Source organism: Gallus gallus, chromosome 1 (assembly GCF_016699485.2).
Source record: "Gallus gallus isolate bGalGal1 chromosome 1, bGalGal1.mat.broiler.GRCg7b, whole genome shotgun sequence".
In the NCBI taxonomy this organism is placed as follows: Eukaryota; Metazoa; Chordata; class Aves; order Galliformes; family Phasianidae; genus Gallus; species Gallus gallus.
This window is the reverse complement of record NC_052532.1, coordinates 68,853,618-68,876,738: the sequence shown is the minus strand read 5'-3', so window position 1 is coordinate 68,876,738 and position 23,121 is coordinate 68,853,618. Positions and strand designations below refer to the sequence as shown.

Here is a 23,121-nt window from a genome sequence, read left to right as displayed (position 1 = left end):
CATTTTGAAACCAGACATTCAAATATCATGGAGCACAAACACTCAAAAATTATGTGATTGGCTTAAATATCATGACACTTAAAAATTAATAAGCGTAAGGTTCATTTTGTTTGTCTTTCGGCTTGTGAGACTTTACAATTCATATATTTGAAATGTTTATCTTCAGTAATAGGAGCTAAAGACTTACTTCTTTTTGCTTTTTCCTTTTTTTCTAAATGGAAGTTCAGATTTTTCACATACTCAAATGACCCCAAAAGTTGCGCTGTGGGAAAAAAAAAAATGCAAATATTGAAGGACATTTGAAAACCCACATCTTCACCAAACTCAACTACTTGTAACTTTTCTGTACTGCCTGTATTCTTAGAGAAACTTGCTAGAAACCAGAGGCAGAAATGATTTAAATAAAAGCAGCATAGAAGAGCCATGAAGATTTAGTCAGGAGATGAATTTAAAATGCATCTTTCAGAGAAATGATAGAATTTCCCTTTCATTGTTTTTTAAATGCAGGAGAATTTGTCACTTCCAACTGCTAGCCTTATTTACAGAAGAGGCATCTAATTACTGGGAACAGCATTTATTTCTTCCATACTGCTCCAAAATAGGTATCAGCCTGCCTCTGAAGTTCATTTCACAGGAGGAATCCCAAGCAAGCTTTCTCAGCTTCTCTGCAGCATCATGTATTTGCAAAAACACTCCTTTCAGTTGAGAAGTCAATTAATAGGTAGAGTGTGGCACATCCAACATTCCTGGTAAGACGGGGGGATTTTCAGTGATTTGTTCTCACAGGTTCACTTGCTCAACATCTAGTCTTGTGGAGATAGGAATGGAAGATCTTGCCCTCTTCTCGGCCCCTCAGCTGAGATTTTCTGCCCGCATCATTTCCATCCAGCACAGTGCTAAATTTGCTTTGTGCAACTCCCAGCTACTTGGGAAAGACAAGGAGGAATTTTATTTATTTATTTATTTATTTATTTATTTATTGTCCCTTGTAAAATTCTGTTGTATGTAAAAACTATGGTGCATTTCTATTACCTGCATAGGTTTTGTTTATACCCTTTTCAACACAATTCAAATTCGATCTGTGTGAAAAGCTTTCAGATTTTTGATAAAAACACCCTTCTTTAGGAAACAAGTCAACCAAAACACTTGCCAGGGCCCTGAGAAGGCTAAGAGTCTCGTTTGCTCCAGGGCAGCACCTGAGCATTAATGGCCCTGACAGGCCTTGCCTGGAGCCCCCTCAAGCACCCACTGCCCACTTCAGCTCCAGGTTGGGCCTTCAGTCCAGTTGTAGTGCTGTTGTGTTATCTGGGTTTCCTAGCTTGACCTTGGACCTACCTGGCCTGTTGCCTTGCCAAGTGCTTCCTGGATAGGGCCTGTTGCTGTCACCACCCTTCTCTGCTTGCTTGTGTCCAACGCTGGAGACTGCCTGGCTGATAAGCTCACTGCCCATCAGGTGCTGTGGCTGCCCTTTGCTCCTGGCCTCTCTAGGGAAATAGCCTGACTCTCAGTGCACCCTAACAATGCTGTTAAGAAATTTTTATACCAGTGAAACGGGTTAAGAGAATTGTCCTGCACCTATGGGCAACTTTCAGTCTTAACCGAGGGAGACAGTTAACTGGTAACCTCAGGGTGAAAAGCTCCAGAACTGATTACCAAAGTTGCAAGCCATCTAGTCCCTCTGAAATATGGTTGCAGGTGAAAGGTGAATGATAGCAATGCAAAGCCATTGATCCTGTAAAGCTGTGGTGAGCCACTGACTTCTTTCTACAACATTAGCATTGTTTGGTTTTTTTTGCTTTGGAGATGCTTCATTTGCTCTGCCAGCAGTTACACTGAGCAACTGTGAGGGGTAAGATGGAGTGCGTGGTCTTCGGGAGGAACCAAAGGAGAGCTCCAGCTCCATGGTCAATGAATGATAAACAGGCAGTCAAAGCTTGGGCACAGCACAGCTAGCAACATATAGAAAGATGTATTAGAACACAATTCCTGCAGCAACAGCCAGAAGTGACCACCAAACTGTTGGCCATACTTCACAGCCATGTGGAAGTGTTTGGAGTCTTTTAGGTCTGAGGACTTAAGTCCCCAGGCCCTGGTGGAACTTGTCCAAGTTTCACACTATAGTGGGAGCTGGAGGCTTTGGTGAGGCTATGACACTGGTTTAGGCTGAAGAACAGCTGCTATGTATAGAGGGCGCAAGCCTTCCTGAGCCTTTGGCTCCTCCTATGAATAACTGATTATCTTTACAAGGCTGCTGTGAGGATGAATGCACCAGAACTACAGGGATGTCCTGTTGGTACTGTTGCCAGGTAATTTATTATCGGTTTTTCCTTCTGTGCTGCTTTATCTTCTCTGTTTGGAGTTGATATCATCATGCCAAGTCCTCCTGCTGTTTGCAATTATATTTTTAAAAAATGGTATTATGATGAAAGAACAAATCCAAAGAGCTGTTGCACAGGATCGCTGTGTTTCAGCAGTAATGGAGAGCCAGAAACCTGATGATAGGGCATCACTGAAGGTTTTTTTTTGTGATTCTGTAAAATAAGTGGGCTTCAAAGGCTCTGATTCTGGCTCAAGAAATGACAATTCATCTGCCTTTAAAATTAACCGACCTTTTTTTCACATCATTGCTGCAATATTTCTGTTCTCTGCCCTCCCTTTCACTTCAGATGTAACCACATTTCAGTGGCATATGAAGTTATTCCTATATATAGCATGCAGAACAATTTGGGATCCTTCCAGTGAATAAGTCCTGGATATATATCAGATATTTATTAGCGCAGCACTTCGTAGTAGGAATCAAAGTCAAGAGCACAGCTTTGGAGCATTTCTGGCTTCAGTCTCAATGCTGAACTTACTGTTTGGCCAGGACATTTGAATATTAGATGTGCTGAGAAGAAAAAAGCGATTTTGTCTGCATCTTCGTTATGGCAGTGATCTCCTCACCCTGGATTGATTGCATTTTCCAATGATGTTGACAGTTCTGCCCATTTCCATAGGAAAGGAAATATCAAAGAGTAGGCTCAAAGGAGGCCTTTCCAGGAATTTAGGATTTGCCATACCTATCATGTCAGATATCCTGTTCCTAGCAGCTGTCGGGACATTATGCTTTAAAGGAAGTTGGATAAGTTGACCTAGCCAAGGCATGACTAACTACCGCTGAAGAGAACTGAGGTAAGCATCACTTTAGGTGGCGCAGGACTCAGCTTTCTGCCTGGAATGTGAGATCTAATTACGCCTGTCTTTATAGGTTTTACAGCTGTAATGTTGTCGGCAATCACATTAAGGCTTCTACAGTTCTGCCAACATTTTTGATTGTCCCTTTCCATTACCTGTTCAGCATCTGCTATGCTTTCTCAAAGGTTTTGCAACCAGAATAGGGGAGGCAGCACGTAATTTTGTATGATCAGTTACATGATTATTCTGCGGTGTATTCTCTGCTGAGTCCTGATTTTTTTGGAACAGATGGGAAGTGGGCAGGGAGCTGAAAGCCTTTGGACCACTTAGCTTCAGTTGCTTTTCTGCCCACTGAATTACAAGATCAGGCCTTCCTTAACAGTTCTAAGAAGTGCCATATGCTAGAGACACCACCAGTCCTTTTACTATTCATTGAAATGTCTGTTGACTTCACAGAGCAGTCATCTTAAACCAACCTTTATTGAGTGCGACACTGAGACTGTACGACGCAAAATATTTTATTCCATCCATTCTTTCGGTGTGTTCTGCCTTTTGAAAAAATTTCCAGTATCGACAGAATTTTGTCATCCAGAGCAAATAAACTTGAGATATTCTAAATTCTCTGAAAATTGGGATCTTACTTCCTTCAACTTACTTTCTTCTCATCTGTCTTTCCCTCCTCCTTGGAAGTTATAGGCATATGTTGCTGTGCTGTAGTGCTACTTCCTTGCTTCTAGGAATGAACTGACCAGAAATTTGATTGGTAGTTTAAACATAGCTACCTTTAATTAAATCTACGGGAAAGGGATTCTTGGAAACATTTAGTAGGCAAGTAGAGCAGACAAGCAGAAGCTTATTTCATACCTTCCTAAACTTATATATCTCATTTTCTGAAGTGCTATGTACACTAAAGGAAGAATATTCATTTTGAGTTTTTTGGGGAAAAGGTAAAAGACTAAACAGTCTTTACTCTTCCAAGCAATTTCATTTTTTTAAGTAGAGCACACCTTCTCTAAACCTCTGGAGATACCATATCCTCAAAACATAGATAAATCAATAGATAGTAAGGTTCCTGTTCACCTTCCCCTGAATGGGATCAAGTACATTCAAATATTAAGTGATAAATGGGCTAATTTACACATCTACAAAACAGGCATTCACATTTTACTGACTCCTAGCAGTGTCACGAGGTTCAATTAACAGCTGTACTGCTGTCCCATTTCTTTGAAATAAGGGTATGACTTTTTACATTTGAAATTATGTAGAACCATCAGCTGCTGTGCTTGTAACAGCTGTCTAGCAATCTGATAGCTGTGCAGGTACCAATAGCTGTGCAGATACTGATAGCTGTGCAGGTAATGATAGCTGTGCTCTGCTGCTTTTTTTGCTTGCCTGTTTTTTTGTTTTTGTTTTTGTTTTTTTTTTCCTTTCTTTTTTTATTTTGAGCTTGATACTGGCAACTTTCAGAGATTGAAACTAATCCTCACTTTGTATTCGGCTGAAAGACACATCTTAGTTAACTCTTCAAGGCAATTTCCTTGCATTTTAATAACGGTAACTCAAACTGTGTCTAATTAATGCAAAGTGTACGACATTATTCAGGAAACTTGTGGTTTTAAAGTAGCTGTGAAAGCATATTATCTGCACTCCCTGCAGCCTTGTTTAGACAACACAGTGAAGAAGTAAACTGTCTTCCAACTGCAGCATGGCTAGGATAGTCAACCAGATTCCAGCTGCAGGACCAAGACTGCATGCACTGGCATCTCTATTAGCAGTCTTATGAACAAGCTAGCTGAAGTGACGAGTCAAAATATTTGTGCAGTTCTTATCTGAAGGCAATTTCTAAAGTTAGCTGAGTGTATTTTTATATGTTACCTCCTGGAAAACTGAAAACTGCACAGAATATTTCAGTGAGATCACCAGTTCTGATTAAACACCATGATAAGAATGTCTTACTGAGGCACAATGGATTTTTTTTTTTTTTTAACTACCTACCATGTGCTTTACTCTGTCAATCTCTACCCATAACAACATCCCTTTTTGTGGGTGGATAGAAGGGAAAGAGATGGCAGTGAATGCACGGCCTTAAGTTCAGCCTCAAAATTCTGCAGCCCGGTCAAGTACTTATTAATTTCGGCCTTTGCTGTTTGGAGTGTTCCGGATAATTTACTATTGTTCACTTGTTCCAAAAGCAACATCAAAAGTCATTTTCCTACCTTTGGTTGAAAACCAAAGAGAGACAGATACAAAATGTGATTGCTTTTGTCGCTGTGAAAGCATCAAATCCCCCCACTCACTTCAAGCTATTGTATTCTTTTTTAAACTAGGAAGTCACCACAGCTCTGCAGCTGAGCCCCAAATAATCCACTGCATTGTCCTGTGCCTTTCTCCAAATGAACTCAACAGTCTCCTGAGGCTGACACAAACAGAGCTGTCAAGTGCTGTCAGAATGAGAAACCGCCAGGTAGGTTTTTGAGTTCTCTAATTGATGTATCTATAGAATTACAGAATATCATCTACAGATCAAACCAGGGTATCCTGGCCTATGCAACCAACAAGTGAATTATTGTACTTGCAATGGGCTGTGAGTTCTGACGACATCAAATAGAGCAATTAACTCAAATTTGCATTACACATTCTTTATTGCGCTACTGACCTCAAATATCTGAGACTACCAACTACAGCCATCTCTTTTTATTTGTATTGGCAGCACAAAGATCAAGAATACAGGAGCACATCTGTCTAAAGCGTTTGGTTTTTTTACTGACCTTTCCTTATGATAGCTGATTTATGTTCAGTTTTGTTTATAACCCAGCAATTCTCTGGCAAGCGATGCTAACCAAAAATAATTCTGTCTTGATCCAGATGGTGATGTGCATTTTGAGATCTCTTAAGTCACTTTCTGAGACAAAGATGATGTTTGAGATGTACTTTTTTTAACCAGCACGTCTTGCCTAGAGATCTAGAAAACAGTCTTGCAAATATTATTATCTTTGTGTCAGTGTTGGAGCCAGGAGCAGTGCTGTACCAGTGTTTGCGAAGCACAGGAAAGCACAGGATGGACTATGGAACTCTAATTACTTAAGAAATAATGCCTCACGGCAGGTCAGCAACACACTGCAGTCACCACTATCCTATTATTCTGCTTTTAAATTTTTTCGTCTTCCTTAGAGAATTATGACATAAAACTCTGAAGAAACATTTTATGAGCCGTGTGTGACAACAAAAACATTCCGTGAGAGATAAAAATCTCATTGTTGGTGAATTTAATCACTGTATCCTGGAAGGCAGTGAATGATGCCTCTGCGGAATGCTGGAAGTTATAAAATGAAATTGCAGGTAGTACCTAGGAGTATCAAGAAAGAATAAGGACAAATAGAGCATAGTTGCACAGCTCTTTTATATGAAAGACTGTGGGTAAGGGGTGGATAAGGGGCTGACATGTCTTTAGGGTAAACAGTTTGAATCCTTCTGTACAGTTGCTCAGCCCCTCTCATCACTGACATCCCTGTGGGGTGGTCTTTAACTCATGTGACTTCCTGTTAACAAGACAGTAATGTCAGAACTCTGTGCCAGCCTCCTTCCGTCAAAAGAAGCAATCCCCAGAACAGAAACGGAGGCTTTGGTAAGGCATCCTGTAAACCCTCTTGTTTTCTTTGAGTGGGAGCAGCCAGAAGCCAGCAAGAGCAGAATATACCAGTGGGTAGCCCTCGTGTTTTAAAGTTGCTTTTCAGGAGCCCCTTGGCAGGGAGACAAGTGCTGCAGCCATCAGCGTTCTGCTTCAGTTCCCCAGGAAGGGGCAGAGCTTCAGCCTCAGTGCTGCAGTGGTGGCCCAGGTTAGTCTTGTCCAAATAATCCACTTGTACAGCTGAGGAGGGGAATAACTGTAGACATTTGAAGGCAGAGAATGAAAGATTGACTTAATAAACAGAGTTCTACCATCATGTTGTAATATATCCAGAGGGTCTCTATGCCTCCTTTGTGCTGCCACCCACAAAGTTTTAGGGACTCCTTTGTTTGTAGCTGTGTGGTGAAATCTGCAGACCAAATGAAGGATGTGCCATTCCATTGAAATCTGTTGTTTCATGGCTTGAAATTACATCTTTTGTTTGACATTAGACCACATTCCTACTTCCTGATTTTTTTTTTCCTTGTTGGCATTTCAAGAATTGGACAGTGTTTCTGAGTAAAAGCAAGTCCGTCTATCTCAGCTTCTCTGTCAGGAGCACTTCCCCTTTAGGTAAATAAAACGAGCTGTATCGTTCCTTGTCATCTATGTCCTTCAGTGAATTATTCTTTAATCTTTATTCAATTTATTCTTTCTACCTGGAAGAAACAAACAGCCCTGATTTTAAACTCAGCGTGTTCCTGGCTTTCATTACTAATACTGATTTGCACTTCAATTTCAGTGGTGAAGCAAGAGGCCAGCTTGTGAACAAATGGCTTGGAAAACTAATATGAAGCCACTGCATTAGCAAAAAAACAGGTAAGTGATTGCGCGTGGCCACTGCTCTGTACAATACCAGCTAGTCATATTCGGATATCACTTCTTGGACAAGCTACAGCTATGTTAACAAAATACTTGTCTCCAATGCCTTGAACAGGTGAGAGAGAAGTATTCCGTTTTGTTGTGCTTGTTTGAGATGCTAAGCTGTTGACCTTTATCAGCTGTGGATCATGACTCCTTCCTTGCTATTAGGAAGATTTTTTCAGGCACAGCCGTTGAAGAAGATCTGTGTTACTGCCTTTCACTGTCCAATCGGGGGTTGCATTTCATCAGCGGAAACATTGGTCCAGGAAGACAAATAAGGTCATAAATACTAGTTGGGTAGTTTAATATGGTGTTATGGCTCAGTCCTGCAGCCAGCCACTGCGCAGAGAGCCACACTGTGCAAAGTGCCATGTACCTGCAGACCACTTGCTTCTGCAGTGATGTGATTTATAACATAGCTAACAAGCTTCCATTCTGAACAGAGGTGTCACAGTGTGTCAATAGCGGTTCATCTGAAAAATAATACCCTGTTAATTGCAGTTCTTCAGATGTGATTTTGAAATAGTGCCCAACACAGCAGGAGTCATCTGGTACCTCAATAATGATGGGGAATCCAGCCTGGGATGCTCTTAAAAGAGGTAGAGGAGTCCTGACCGGTCTCTGCATTTAAACTTCACTACTCAGTTCTCATGTCCAATTAAAACATTTTATGTCTGTAGTTTGGAGACAAAAAGTTTAGTCAGACACTGAATGCCTCATTCAATAATATGTCACTGAGTGCTCTAATTGTACTGTGAGAACAATTTTATTGTACTGGCACCAAAAATTTCAGCAAATGTCAAGCAAGCTGCAAATGAGGCAATTTCAGACTGGACTTTTATTGAATTAAATGGATTATTTCCTTGGTGCCTTCGAAGCCTTCAAATATGTCTGGAATCTCTTACCCATTTATCTAAGTCTGCCTAAACCAGATTATTAAATGGCCCATTTTCCCTAATATCGGTCTAGATTTTTATCATCAGTCCCCTGATTATTATAAATTGCAGGGTATGATATTTCAGAAGATTAATATTCCATCTGCCTCACACACTGCCAGGAGATCAAAATGATTGGCTGCTCCAGCTCAGAGCTAATCAACATGATGGGCTTTTAACACCCTATGTGTTCACGGTGGGCTTGGCTACATGGGTGGCTTATGCTTTGTGGAAAGCCGACTGCATCTGTATCAAGAGCTCTGTGCCATACGTCATTGACAGAATGCTTCGGAGCTTCTAATTCTGTTGAGATTAGTAGCACTGTCACGGGAGAGTAAATGCTGTTGAGTATCAAGAGAATTTCATCAGTGCTGCCATGTCTTGTTAGCTGTCCAGTTACCTTCCCATGTTTCTTTGCACTTAGTCCCAGATGGATGCCCTGAAGGTTCCCACTTCCTTCTGGCCAGCTGCTGCTGCGCATTGCTATGTGAGAAAACACAGTTACTCTCCATGGTAAGGGAACTAGCAGTACTGCAAAGGTGTGTGGGATTCCTACCTACAAGCCTGAGTACAGTAAAAAATAACTTCCTTCCTCTCCAGAGTAAAAGCAATAGCTGATAGCCAACAGTTTGCTTCAATAGGATTACTGCTTTTTGGTTAATATGAAACAGGACAGCAAACAGTCTTACTATGATGTGAATCTATTTGTGTAGCAACATTCGCATTTTTATAATACACAGAATGGTCTTCACTTTCCACATCGGTTTATGAAGGCTAGTGGAATAATGGCAGCAACACTGACCTCTGTGTTTGTAGTCCAAAAGGGGGTAAAATTCAGCCTTCCACTGCATCAGTGCTGGCTGAAAGCAGTGTGCTTCCTTAGGCTGATGCTGTGGGGCTGATGGTGCAGTGCTGCCCACACAGGAGCTATTGACTGACCACAGTTCCTGACCGTGGGAGCAAAAGCTGCTTAAGCTGGTGTTTACAGGAACCCTATGTGGTCCCTACAGAGAAAGAGGGGGCTCCAGGAAAGCCACTGTCATCCTCTGTCAGAACTTCTATAGCAGTCTGGCGTACTCAGAAATATGAGGCATATGTCAAGCAGCAACCAACTGTCAAGTGAGGAGGTAGGTGAGGAAACCTGTTCTTCAATATGCTAACGTTCTCACTCACTTCCTTTTTCCATGTCCTGTCCCAGCACCACAATCTGAATAACCTCGTTCTCAAACTGTTCAGTGCCAGAGGCTAAGGGAAAATAATATCGGCTCAACAGTGAGCCAGCAATGAATTACTATTATATGGCAATTTACACTTTTATGTTATCTGTGACAAAGGTGAGCCATAGAGAAAAGGGATTCTCGTAGTTTTTTACGCTCAGAACTGGTAAAGAGTTGCACAACAAAACGTCACTTAGACTAAAGGCTTTTAATTCTTATTCCTTCATATTTTTATAGTTGTAACCTTTGCTGACAAGCTCTGTTCCAATGTATTTTTGGTCAGTGGCGATGCCCAAAAGGAAAACAGTCTGAGAAATCTAATTGTAAGTGCTTTCAAGATGCTTACTGTACATCTATGCATTTCTCACTGAACAGCGTCAGCATGTTATAAATTCACCTCTTGGTACAACCCCATTGAAATACTATAATGCACCAGGAATTAGTTTGGTATATTGTATCTAAGTGGTTGCTAAACTCATGGTCTGTAAGGTGTTTAATCATACATTTAACATTGTCCTGAATCAAACTCCTGAGAGCAGTCTAATCTCATCCCAGCTCAAGAGATTCTCGCTGCTAACAGGCATTTTTTAGAAGCCATTTCCTCACTTTTTTTTCAGTTCTTGCTAATAACAACCATATTTAAACTGCTAAAAGACATTGAGTGTGAACAAAATCATACATATTATTTTTGTATAACTGAAACTAGCAAGGCCAACCAAAATTAGTCATGCTGGGCGTCATACGCGCTATGTGCAAAATAATCTCTTTCCTGACAGTTTTGTTGTGAGACAAGATAAACTTCTCAGAATGCAAAACCATGCCAACCCAGGTTCTAAACCAGAGATGCTTCTCTCCAGCCAGGTCAGAAGCTGCACAGAAAATCTCGCACCTGTTTATCACCACCAGACATCTAATTTCAATACACAAAGCAGTGAAGTAAAGATCATGCAATATACAAATGCAGTGATAAAGTATAAGGCTATAAGGAGATAACTGTCAAATGCCTAAGGAGCAGGTCTCATGGTACTCCTGCTATTTGATTCCATTCTCTTTTGATTATTCAGTTTTCTCCATTTTTTTTATGACAGATTTTTTTCCTATTAAGAAGAGAATCTATTTTCCTCCACGTATTTTTCTAAACAAAGGATTTTACAAAAGCACCTTAAGCTATGGCTCAAGTTGTGACTCTGCTCTTGACAGCAATTGGACAGAGAGCCAAAGAGATGTGAGGGGATGGATGGAGCCTGGATGGAGAACGTCAGTATCCCTCAAATGACTGAATACCATTGAAATCCCACATTTTTTAGGCATTGTCAAAACTTTCAGGTTTGGGTTTCTCAGTCAAAAATAGGAAGTGATCACTGCAAACAAATCATTCTCACAAGGCATACAATTGCGCTGAAAAAGTAGTTTTCTCTAGTATGAATGATTACCTTTTTCATCCAGCACCAGCAGCCCCAGAAGTATTCTGTATCATGTTCCACACAGAACCAAGAAGCATGAATATCTTCATGGAGACATTCTTTTGACTACAGTTGTCTTAGGTCTGCACAGGGAAAGGCACGTAGGCCTTTAATGCTACTTATGCTTATTTAACTATCAGAACTGTTATTAGTGGATTTGACCCCGTTTCTCCACTTTTCCTAAAGCTGCTGTATGGAGCCAGGCAGCACTTCTGTAGGTGTTAAAGCATTCATAAATGCAGTTAAGAAAGCTAACTACTTCTTGTGCTTGCTAAAGAATGTCCCATCAAAGTAAAAATATAAACAAAGTTTTCTTTCTCTTTTTATGTTTGTAGACAAAGGGTCAGTCTCAGCTGGTGAAGGCTGACTTCAGCTGTGTTGGGCTGTCAGTGCAACTTCTACAATCTGATCCACTATTTCTCTACTGTTAGCTCAGCCCACCCAGATGGGACAGAGCCTGGTCACTGTTTCTGACTTTGGGAGCTTATGCCTCATTCCTAGACTTAGGTTTCAGTCTTCTGTCCTGTTCTGTGACCAGAATTCAGAGCCTGAGACCTCCCAGACCATCACACAAATTTCTCTTAGCACTACTAAGGCTTTGAGAGGCTTGAACTTCTAATTCAACCGGGCTGGAAAAACACAGATAGAAAGAACACAGGCTTTTACAGTAGAAATTTTATTTCTAAAGCACCTGGCTATATAGACCTTGGAAAGCAACTTAAGACCAGATGCATAGTTCCCTTGATCCCAACTTACCACTTCTGTAAGTCTAAAGTTTTACCATTATTTTTTGATAATTCCTTCTACACCTTTTCTCTTGCAAGCCACTGTGTGTGGCAGTGATTGACCACACTGCAACATTCATCCCATCAGTGAATTCCCCATCTCTCTTCCATGTTACTCACTGAGACTCCACTCCTAGAGTCAGTGTGCCCCAACTGTGGTCTCTTGCACAGAAAATATCCTAGTGAATAGTGATGGGCTGGGTGCACAGAGCTGGTGTCCCCATCATCTCTGACGTTTTTACTGTGATGGTCCTTTGGAGGCTAATTTTACTCTGCTGAGCAACTCACTAGAATTGCACTACTACTGACTGCAGACCTTGTTGTTCTTTTATTTTTTTTTCTTTTTTCCTTTTCTTTTTTGACATTTGGAATTAGAAAGCATCGGTGAAATAATAATAATCTCTTAGAGCCACACAGGTGCCAAGTAGATATTCAGGGTGTGTTCAGGTCACTTTGCACCTCTAAAGTGTGTAGCAAGGATCAGGTTTTGAAGCCGATATTTTTATCAGGGCAGATAAAGCCACGAAGTGTAAAAGTAATGCTGAAAAAAAACGACCTAGATATTCTAGTTGAATGACGATGGATATTTTTTTAAGGTATCTGTAATGCTCTGTGTTATTCTTCATGCCAGGGCCAATCATTACCATCATGCTCTCAAAAGATGGAACTCTGTATTGTTGAACGTACACCCAAACTGACAGTCCAGAGTGCGAACTGCCCCACTGATTTCAGAGAGGTAGCTACTGTGCTCCAGAAAGCAATTTTCTTCCAAATCTTTGGATAGCCAAGAAAGGGTCCATTTTTGTGTCCCTGAGGGACCCTCATTGAAAGGTGCCTTATCCAATGGAAACTATGACAAAATCTGGTCGGAACAAAAACCACCTTTTCCATCAGAAAAAAAAAAATTAACAAGCTGAATGAAATTATCCAAATCAACCTTTTACACCATTTCTTTTTCTAAGACATTTAAAACAGTGGACTGTGAGAATCAGTACTTTGCAGAAGCAGGTTTGTTACGCGCTAGCTGTTAACATGACACAAGTGGAGAGAAAGAGCATATTCTGAAAAGTAATCAGTTTTCAGGTTTGAATACATAGTAGTAGCATTCTTTACTTTTTCAGAATTGTATCTTTTATCCGAATAGTTCAAAGCATTCCTCAAATAATTTATTACATCTCACCACGTTCTCTCTGAGGCATTTAAATATTACTTTCTTCATTGTGGAAGACGGAAAAATGGAGAAATCAGAAAATGAAATGACTTTCCTAAGACCACACAGCGGGTCAGAATCAGAGTGAAGAAAAGAAGCTTGAAGTGATGACTTCTGCTCTACTGTTCCAAGCAGTGGATAATACAGTTCGTCTGTGACATTCCCTGTACTGAGAGGTGATAGTTTCCTAAAGATCTGCTATAATTCAACATGGAAGTTACTGGGACAGATGCGTCAATTACTGGGTGAAATTCTGTGACCTAGCTATTCAAAGGTCAGACTAGATGGTCAGAAAGCTCTTGTCTAGTCTTAAAATGTAAGTGTCGTTACCACTGTACAAACTTACTGGCCCCTTCTCTCTTTCCAACAAAAATCGGCAATTAGTCTTGTTTAAAAGCTTGCAATGAAACTGCATTTTTCAATTCCAAGGCATATTATGGCAGAGGTTGGCAAAAATAGCTTGAAAAACCCTGAAAAATTGTCAGGTTGAATCAATCAAATCCATTTTTAATTTTACTTTGACAAAAATTCACACTGGGGCTGACAGCTCCTTGTAAAAACAACTTTGCTCACTGCAGTTTGAAACACACATGCTATAAACCCTGAGAACGGGATTTATAATAGAAGCCTGGCAGTCTCCTAACTCAAGCGGTATTATCACCATGTGTGTGACAATAATATATTAGGACCATACTTCAGAGCTCCTTCATTAGATCCTGACATATGGAGGAGAAAGGAGAGCCTGAAAACTGGGGAGGACATAGAGTGCAGCCTCAGCTGTGCATATTTATCATCTAAATCGAGTGAAGGCTATTTATTGACTTATTGATTCTAATTCAAAATTAGAACTTAATTAAAAGTTTAGTTCATTACCACACAGTTACATGGCCCTCAAGACATTTCCAGGCTAGTAAAGTACATACTTAATCATGTGGTATATTGGGAAGGCTGGATCTTCAGTTGTTATAAATCAGACATTAGTAGTGCCATGCTAATTTACACCATCTGGGGACAGGGCCTATTAGTTTTCTGCGCAGGAGGCAGTTGTTATTGTTTTAAATGAAGGAGCTAAAATGTAATGTTGTCCTTTGCTGAGCAATAGCATATGTTAACTTCCCACCACAAGGCAAGTAGCAGTGAGAAATTTAGTCTCAGTGCCATGTATACTACATACACTTACCAGACTCAGAACAGAAGCGCTCAGAAATAGCATAAAGGACCGTCTGCCAAAACTTTTAATACCAAGCCCTGGAGAAGCTGTCCTGCCTTGGAAACCCATTGTAGTGACTGCTAAGAGAGGTTGTAGCAGAGAGCAAACTTTCCTGCCAGTTCCTCCTCAGAACCACCACTGTGCACATGTCAGGATGCAGGCAACATCGACACAAAGATGCTTTTCAAGCTCTGATGTTCTTTCTGGTTCTTGAGCTCCCTAAGCTCCAACCTCACGGCTGGTTGTGCCTTTTTCCCTCTGCACAGTTAGTGGAATACTTTGTTTTTGTAAACTTGGCTTCTGAGGACAAGATTCTCTGAATGCTGCCCATTTAGGATTTGTCACAGCACAAGTTCAGAGTCCTGGCTATTTTTGCAGCTCAGTGCACGTGTGCTGGTGTGAGCAGTGTGGTAGCAGCAACAGAGCCACACACACCAAGCCTGAAGTGACAAAGCTTTTGAAAACTGGTACACTGAGGACAAGGAGTAGCCACGTAAGAGAATTGACTGGGGAACAGGCATTTTAATAGCTGTGTACTGGGTGCACCTGCTGCTACTCAGTGCTCAACCAAATAGTATTTCCCAACTATTAATCAAGCGTATCCCAGAGCTGCTGAGGAGGAACTGGTTTTCCACAATGCCAGATGACCATGATGGCTGCTCTTCACTGCTGTCTTCCACATTTATGGAATGTAGAGACACAGGCTGATGTGGCCTCTGCTACCTTTGGTTACAGTTTCTCCAGCTGGCAAGATCCCGTGCTTTGTCCTTTACAGTTTGGTTAATAGTTTGTGCCTTTCTAGCACTTAGAGCTATCACACTGATTTCGTGGCAGTGGCTGCTTGAAACAGCTGAAATGTCCTGCTGTCTCACATCCCACCTACTGCTACATGATTTGCTGCTGTTTTTCTCTCCTTGTTAGGACCTAGGGTCTATTTTAATACGTTGAGATTAAGCCCCCTTTTTGTGTGCGGCCAGTATATATTCCTGGAATGGACAGAGCCGTAAGGAAGGATAGAAGAGTTTGCCTAGCAGCCATGGTCTATGCTGCAGCTTGTAGAGTAGAGTCATTTTCATTTTCCTTCTTTGCTTCTAGTGTGTTTGTTTTTTCCATTCAAGGAAAAACAAAAAAGATCATGTTTTTGTCTAGTTCCCTTGCAGAACTTTTGACATCTAAGGGAGAATTTCTCTGACACCTTATGAATCCCACTGAAGCCTGAAATAGAGCAGTTCATGGCTAGCAGAGATCTTTATAAAACTGCCATCAGTAGGATTGTTAACAGCAAAGCAACCAAGCAGTGTATCACTGCTTTTCAGGCTTGCAGAAACTGGTCTGACAGGGAAGAGCCCATGCTAGGTAAATTTTACATTGATTTCAGATAGTGTCCTAGTAGTGATGGTAACAAAACCTTGCAACAATAGACCAAGGGGGCAGCGTGATTAACATCACTTGGAGAATTTAGGAGGCAGTTTGGCTATCTTTCCAAAAGATATTCTTTCAAACTGGCTTTGGCCTGAATGGTCCCTTCTGGCCAAGGAGTCTGTCCAGAATGTATCATTCATTCAGCTCTTTCCTTCATATGTAACAGGCCGAGTAAGTCCTCAGAATGATCATCATTTGCATAAAGATAATGGTTGTAATAAAAGCTTGTGCTTCAGGGGTTTAGCTGGGTAACCACTGGGGTCAGGAAAGATTTTTTTTCTTCCACTATACAATTAGCCAGATGTACTCCGGGTTAGTGTTTGCTTAGCTCCTCTGAAGCACTGGAAATTGGCTGTGCCTGGAGACTGACTTCTCCCTGGAGAACCTCATGGTGGCTGGGCTCATCCTGGGCCTCCTCTCCAGTACTCAGGGGGGAAGTGTCTGGCTGGGAATATCTAGATCAGATAACCAGCTGTCTCCTTTAGCCTCCACCTCCGCTGCATTGATACGGCCTGTGGATGTGTAGCCACCTTCCCCCCAGCTCACCTTCAGGCACTCGGACAGAAGGGCTGCAGGTGCGTAAGCCCTGGCACAACAGGGAGAGCTCGCAGCAGCCCGGGGAGCTGTGTGGCTCCAAGCACACACTGTGAGCACCCCGCTGGCAGTTCCCAGCCGGTGTGCACGAGGAGAAGGGAGAAGGGTGCACAGCTTGCAGCACCGTGGTTGCTCCCTTTTATTTTGGAGCAGTGAAGGCAGACTGTGAAACCGGAGGAAATGAGAGGTGAAGGTAACATGGCAGTCTCGTGCTTTCTTTCAGGGTGCCTTTCAGGCATCTAACCTCTGTTAATTCATGTGTGCAACTCGCTTGTGTCAGATGAATTCCTACCTTGTAAGTGCTGAAAACAACCTGTATTGTTCAGATGCTTAGAAAATAGTAATCTCTGGGCTGAATTTTACCCATGCAAGCAAATAGTTCAGCGTAAAGAATAAATGCCGCAACAGATCCTTAGGCAATACAAAATAGATTTGATACTGCTTCTTTCTTTGCCTCCAGTGATTTTAATGGAGCAGGAAGAAGCCTAATGAGATTTGCCAGGAGGCATTACTGAGATCTGGTGGCTGTGGCAGCTGAGTGCTGCATAAAATGTGCAACTGTTCATATGCTGCAGAGCACTTGAGTTGAGTCATTGCCCTTTTACTATGGTTCCTTTGGCAATAAAACTTCCATCTCTGTGACAAAGTAGTCACAGTGATTTAATACACGTGCATTTTCTAATACAGGGCTCCTGCAGCTCAGGAATGGGTCATAATCCTGCAGCCACAATTGCACCTATTTCCATTATTGTAAACAATTGTTTTGGTTTTAGCGAAGCCGTTCAGAGGAGTGTGTCTGCTGTTAATCGTGCCCAGTGCTGGAAAGTATGACTTTCAAGCACTTTTTACTCAAAGCGTACCTTATTATGGTTACCCTACTGCATTGTTTCTTGAGTATTAATAGACTTTGGTCAGTGAGTTAATTTTTTTTCCCTTTGTTGTAGCTTTTCTCTGCTAGTTTTACTAGGATCTCCCATGAAGTTGGATCTTAGTGGTATTTTCAGTTGTTGAAGCCAAGGCTAGGGCAGTACGCCTAAGGTACCTAAATTCACGGAACACCTTGGCGCAGAACAAGGTCTGATTTGCAGTCCTCCTTTCTTCTTGCTACACACTGGCAATATGGTTGAAAAAGGGATTAATTTATGTTTAACTGAAAATCTGTCTTGTGTAGGGTGGAAGGCATCACATTTCTTGGAACAGAGTGCCAAAAGATGAATGCCTGCTCTGAGGAACTTCCTTTGAGCCACTCCGTCAGCATTTTCATGCGTTGTTCTGCCATGTACTTAGAGTACTGTTTTTTCACCCGTAGTCCTAAGGAATGCTGGATTTGTCACATTTGATTTTTACTTTTTTTCCCCCTCTTTATTTGGAATTAATAGCAGCACTGCTTGGGAATTTTCAAAATCCAAGCAAACAGTTTTTTCACAAATATTCTGCCAAAGACTGCTTGTTTTCAACCCTCCCGCAGTGCGCTAAAAGTCTGTGGAACATCTTTTCACTATTAAAATTCATGAAGTTTAATTGTACTTCGTGTTTTGGATGTTTACCAGTTTCTTCAGTCCCTTACTGGACCTTGATTTATTTATTTTTTTTAGTTTAATTTATTATTTTTTGAAGTGACATCTTATAATCTTGTTTTTTTTTCTTTTCAGGAAAGCAGGGCACCTGATTTACCCAAAAAGGGACTTCCTTTAGAACTCTGTCACCTCTCAGTGACTTAGGCGTGCAGATTTTTCCCCCTCCTTCTTGATGGGACCAGACACTCCAGCTACAAGCCCATTTTATTTAACCACAGTAATTCAAATAGATATCGATTCTCAGACCTGCTCTGCCTAGCGAATCTGTTATATTCTCAGTGACGTTCTGGTGTGTGGCACTGGGACGAGCACTTGCTTAGCAGCAGCCAATATGTCAGTTTGGGGATCACACGCCTCCTTTTAGAGAAACCTCACAAAAAGGGGAAAGGTAGTTTAGGATATATTGACTGTTAGGTATGAAGCGTTGCCTTTAGAACATACTCGCATCTACTTAACACTACACTGGTTATAATTCCTTTTTAACAAAAAATTTAAGCTGATGTACAATCCGGTCCTAAAACGAATTCCTGCTTTTCGAAGCAGTGCCACCATTTTCCTTAGTGAACCACACTCACTGTTAAAATTCCGATCAGAGTTGCAGCTACCGCTTTCTGCAAGGTCTGAATTTGTTTGCCCCGCTATCCGAGCACATCCGTAAACACAGGGGACAGTTAGAATTAGTAAAAGGACAATGGTTACGCTTTGATCAGGGCGAAAGCAAGAGGGGGGAGGCTTTTGTTTTGGATTATTTTTTCCTCCATGACTGTACAGTTTATTAGCACCGGGTTAAACAAACTAATGGGCGCAAATTATAACAAAATAATGGCAGTGGTCTGTAGAGCCACTATGAAACAACTCCCCCTTCCCTCCACCCCCTTTTTAACCTTTCATCTTAGTCTCATTCTTATTTGTGGACTACCCCTTTGCCCTCCTCTTCCCCTTTGCTTGAAAAAATAAGCAGAAAATACAGTTTACATTATGCCTGTACACACTTCTGGTTTTTTTGATGCATCCCCAAAGGAAAGAGGATAAATAAATACACATTTTTTAATAGTTGTAGAGTATTTGTTTAGCGCTGGCTAACTCCCCAATAACTTTCAGAAGATCATACAGGCAAATCTAATTTTCTAGCTAAGTTAAGTCTCTCTTGGGAATTTTGGTGGCTGCCTGCAAACGCTTTCCTTGAATCAGCAGTATCAGCAAAGATTCACTATGTCGCTAAAATATATAATGTAAAAAGTGAAGGAAAATATGGAAGAAGGTTGAGAAAGCAGGAGGAGATGGAAAAGGGAAGTACTATAAAGGGAAGGGCATCTATAAAGACAGAGGGGTCTAAGCCTTTTACAATAGAGGCAGTCTGAAATAACCATGGTTTCTTCTTTGAATCGTGAGAATAGCTATTTTCTTGTTTAAAAGCTTAAAGAGCTATTAAGTTGGGCAAATCACTGGTAAAACAGCTGGAAATGTAAATAGCAATTTAAACAGTCCATTGCCCCTCAATCCAAATGTGGAATGTGCAGATCTACTTCAAAAAAGTTCCTCTGGTTTTATTATATTGTCAACGGTAAGAGGATTGAGTAGGCACCCTTTCTCAGTGGGCTGAATGGAGACGGTGTGCTTTATTTAGAAAATCCACGTTTAAAAAAAATTTTTCCTCCTTTTTCTCCCTTTTTCCCCCCTTTTCTCCTGTTTTCCTTTTTGAAAATTTCTTTCTTTTTCTCATTTTTCTCTCTCTCTTTCTTTCTTTCTTTCCTCTTTTTCTTTTTCTTTTTTTTTTTTTTTTTCCCAAGTGAGCAGACGGGTCTCTAATTTTCACACCATTCTCCCTTAGAGACCTCCTTCAATTGCACCATTCTTTCATTATGTGGAACTAATGAAGTGCTCTGCAACCTTTAGGTCTCCAAAGAATCCATTGCTCTAGGAATATAGTCCTTAAATAAAACATGTTTCATTGGCTGACTTCAAAACACTATTCTTATGGGGGGGTCGAGGGGGATAAATAATTGTCCTGAAATCACTGTGTGAAAAAAAGAAGAAATTACGTCAGACAATGCTTTTAATGTATAGTTACAGTCAAAGGATACATTCAGCAATGTCAGTTTTGGTTCTTTTCCTAGTAAGTTGCCAAAAAGCAGAATATAATCTTTAAGAGTCCCAAATAACACAGTTTTTTTAATGCCTGTCTTTTCAGTGCCTGTGTTCTATTGAGTAACTACTGGGTTTTGTGGTGCACAAAATAATGCAATGCCAGATCAATAAGACTAATAATTCAGCAGCTGAGTTTGAAATCTGGCTGCCTTGGGTGTCTTAAGAATAACACCTCACATTTTATATGTTGCTTTTTATCTTCAAAGTACTCAGCAAACACTAACTCGGTGATGCGGCATGTTTATTCAGCTTGTGAAAGCATAGCTCTGTATTATCTGTGAGGTATCAGATGCCTTGTTCTCCTGTGGATATTTGCCGTTGCAAATGCAGCTTATTTTTGTTTTCCATTATGGACCTTGTAGAAGACAGCTATTTCAAATTTGTCAAAGTCTCATCTCTTCCTAAGCAGTCTTTGCCCTCTGGCATTTTTAATTGATTTGCCTTTCTTCTTTAAAGCTTTTAATTGGCCTGAGCCCTGTTTTCCTTCCCCCATCCTGAAACCAGCACGTTTAAACTGAATATGCTTTCTTGGAATATCTTCATCTGCAAAATCTGTTTTTAAATTAAAGTATAATAGTTAAATAAAAATAAAAAGAAGAGTGGAAGCAGGGGGAAAGGGAGGTACATTAGATGTAAGATTGCTTATATATGTCCAGCTTGTGTCTGAAACCAGCAAAGAAATGTAAATGCTTCTTTTTTTAAAAACAATTAGTATTCATTTCCTTTGGTGTTGCTTATCTTTTACTTAGTTTTATTTGGTGCTTGATCTAATTTGTAGCATATTGGATTTTGGCTTTGGGAAACTGAAATAGCACTATCAGCGTGATTATTGTTATAATAGTGGCATGAGAGATTTGCTGGCTTAATTTCAGTGAAAACTAGAACAAACTGTAATGTCTGTCTTTGTCAGTAAAACAATTTATATTTCTAGAAACTGTTGTAATCATCTATTTTAAGTGAAAAGATTTCTTGGAGCACTATTCTACAAAACCCAGGGCTTATCCCAAATGTCTAGTCTATAAATAACATATTTAAGCTCCATTGAACAGATTAGAAAACAAAACAGTGCTTAATGAATGTGGAAGCTTCATTTCTTGGGCGACTAAGGATAAGTTACTGTCTTTAATGAGATCCCCCTTTATCTTGGTAGGGCTGTGTTTTGCAGAACTAAACGCTTTGGAGCAGGAGTCAAGAATATGGACTAAGTTTTGCCAAGGTCATTAGTAGCAATGGCTGCCTAATTGTGGACCCTCTCAAGTGACCTGATTTCAAACAGTCGCAGAGTTTGCAGTTACTGCATTAAGCCACTCTAAGAAGTTGTATATAATGGAGATACCTGAAGTCCCTTTGAAAATCTCAGTTCTAATTCTGGATTTCCAAACTTCCCATGTGAACTTAAGAAAATCACTCATCCTACCTGGATATTCTTTTCCTTACCTTTACCAGGAGAGGGTAATGCTCCCATTTTCTGTGTTATGAGACCTAATTCATGAATATTTATTGATGTCTTTGTACAATACTAGCCTCATAATTATTTTTGAAATTGCACATTGGGAACCTGCTGGAGTTTCCATCAATTGGTACAGAAATCATTCTTTAACTCTGTTCTCTCAGTGCCTTTTGGGGAGTAGCATCTGTGTAGCCTTAGTACTAGATACAGAGTCCCTGTTGCACTTTCTTCCCAGAACAGCATGTGTATTTCCATGGCCAGCAAGCAATGAGAGCACAAAATCATAGAATCATAGAATCATCATAGAATGGCTTGGGTCGGAAGGGATGATGAACAGATGACTGTGACCGGCATGGCTGTCAGTGCTCACAGTTGTTGTCCAGCCACTTGGGGTATCCTTCCACTACAGACACAGTTATGGACTCTCCTAGACATTCCTTATGTTCAGTTGGAAGGAGGATACGCAATGCAAACTTTCCATAGGGTCAACATTACTGTTTTGAACCCTTACGTACTGTTCATCTCGTCATTCAAATCTGTTTGCAACCCCTTGGTGCAAACTGAGGGCCGAACAAAGCTGGTAGAAAGGTCTACTTTTTTTTCTGAGCTGTTGGGTTGAATGTGCAGAGGAAGAAAGGAGAAACTGACACCTTATCCAAACATTTAATCATATGCTAGCTGAAGACAAAACCTACAGGGAAGGTTGTAGACGGTAGATACTGCCATGGTCTGTGCCTGTTCACTGAGCACTTTCATTCAGATTAAGTTGCTGAAGAATAGAGAGGAACCTGATATAATGTATATAAAGCATGTTCTAAACATCCACTAAACCTTACAAGTGCTATGCATCAGCACGAAATCTTCCATGTGCTTACTGATAACACACACTTAAAAAAGAAAAAGATTAAATACTGTTTGCTTCAAGCCATTTCAACAGTGCACAACAGTCAGGAAGACAGCTGACTCGCCTAGCCAGCTAAGAATGCTTGCTGTGTGAGAACTCATCTGGAAATACAAAGTCAGTATGAAACACACACCACTTCTTTCCCCTGCAAACCACAGCCTATAGTAGACCAGTAGAAATCTCTGTCTTGGCCTTGACCCATCCCACATACACCTAATTTGGTATCCAAGGATTCCTTATGTTTGGTGGGAGATTGGTGGGACAAGTATAAATTTTAGTTTTCTATAATTCTACCGTAGGTATTTGATTGATATTCCATCAAATATTTTAGATAAGTAAGTAAAGTATGATCAGTTCAGATGATGAGAATTTACCAGGGAGCTCTCAAGCAGTAGCTTCCTGTATTTGCTCTGATTGAAAGTTTTCTTTCCTCCTGATTTCACTAGCTTTCTGAGCACACCTTTGTGAACCAGTCTTAATGTCCTGTTCTCTTGCCAGCTG

At 40.7% G+C, this 23,121-nt stretch overlaps 1 long non-coding RNA gene across 1 annotated transcript; it reads left to right on the top strand.

Annotated features, from left to right (window-relative positions):
* Positions 1-1,092: 1,092 nt before the first annotated feature.
* LOC121109071 lies at positions 1,093-22,032 on the top strand. The gene is made up of 4 exons (XR_005861014.2): positions 1,093-2,306; positions 5,502-5,638; positions 7,584-7,660; positions 9,651-22,032. It is a non-coding gene; the product is annotated as an uncharacterized LOC121109071 (long non-coding RNA).
* Positions 22,033-23,121: the final 1,089 nt, after the last annotated feature.